Source organism: Sapajus apella, unplaced genomic scaffold (genome assembly GCF_009761245.1).
Source record: "Sapajus apella isolate SASKATOON/1434 unplaced genomic scaffold, GSC_monkey_1.0 scaffold65, whole genome shotgun sequence".
Lineage (NCBI taxonomy): Eukaryota > Metazoa > Chordata > Mammalia > Primates > Cebidae > Sapajus > Sapajus apella.
The window spans coordinates 7,831,291-7,832,640 of NW_022437005.1; positions in this window are offsets into that span (position 1 = coordinate 7,831,291).

Genomic DNA, 1,350 nt, shown 5'->3' on the forward strand with positions numbered 1-1,350 from the left:
CAACATTTCTACAAAGACTGTGGATAATTGCAGACAATGAGAAGTGGAACGTTCTACACATGGTGCCCTATCATCTTGTAAACATAAATACAGAGCCATCAAATAAATGGTATTTATTATGCAAACCCTTTGGTTTTAACCTGCCTGCGAGTCGTAAGAACAGGTCTAGAGCGTCCCTTTGTTTCCAACTCTTGTAGTTAGGAGTACTTGTTGAACCCTGATGAGAAGTGCATCCAAGTGGCAAACAATTAAGAAATTTACCAAATGATTTTTGAGGAGAATCTCGGCATTCAAAGATTGTTCACATGTGACATCACCACCTACAGTCTGCCACTCATGCACCCAGCTCTGCAAGGCTGCTGAGCTGCTCCTGCCTGGCATACCATGCCGTGGGCCAGTCCTGCAGGGAGAAGAGAGTGGAAAGATTTGTTGCTTTGAGTCTATCTCCTCTGAGAATTCCTCTTTGTCCACAGAGGGATAATCCTGGAGACCTCATGGAAGCCCAATTCAAGGACTTCAGTGGAAATCATAGGCATTTAAGAGCTGTGAGACAGAGTGAGCCCAACTCGTTTAAGTAGTGAGTCTCTCACTAGAGGCAGTTAACTACTCCCAGATTCAAGTGATTCTCCTGCCTTAGCCTCCCAAGTAGCTCTCCTGCCTCACAGGCATGTGCCACCATGCCCAGCTCAGTGTTGGTATTTTTAGTAGAGACAGGTTTCACCATGTTGTCCAGGCTGTTCTTGATTCCTGGGCTCAGGGAATGCTCCTGCCTCGGCCTCCCAAAGTGCTGAGATTACAGATATGAGCCACTGTGCCCAGCCAGGACCTACATAATAATTGCTGCTTTATATAATATGAAATAAAATGAGGAAATCTATGTTTTTATTTTATTTATTGGAATCTGCACCCAATTCTTATTATTTTAAATTAGCTATTACAAATGTCTTTGTTATAACAGTCAGGCATGGTGGAACACACCTGTTGTCCCAGCTACTTGGGAAACTGAGACAGGGGAATCACTTGAACTCAGGAATTCAAGGCTGCAGTGAGCTATGTTCATGCCACTGTATTCCAGTCTGGTGACAGAGTGAGACCTTGTCTTAAAATAAAATTAATTTAATTAAAAAACAATTGTCTTTGAGCAAAGTGCTATTAGTAACCTTATGCCTTCCTGTATTCGTCAGTGTTCTTCGGAGAAACCGAACCAGTAGGACACACACACACACACACACACACACACACACACACACACACGGAGAGAGAGAGGGAGATTTATTTTTAAAAATTGGCTCATGAGATTGTGAGGGACTTTGTTGTTTTATCCTAAGGCCTTCAACTGACTGGATGAGG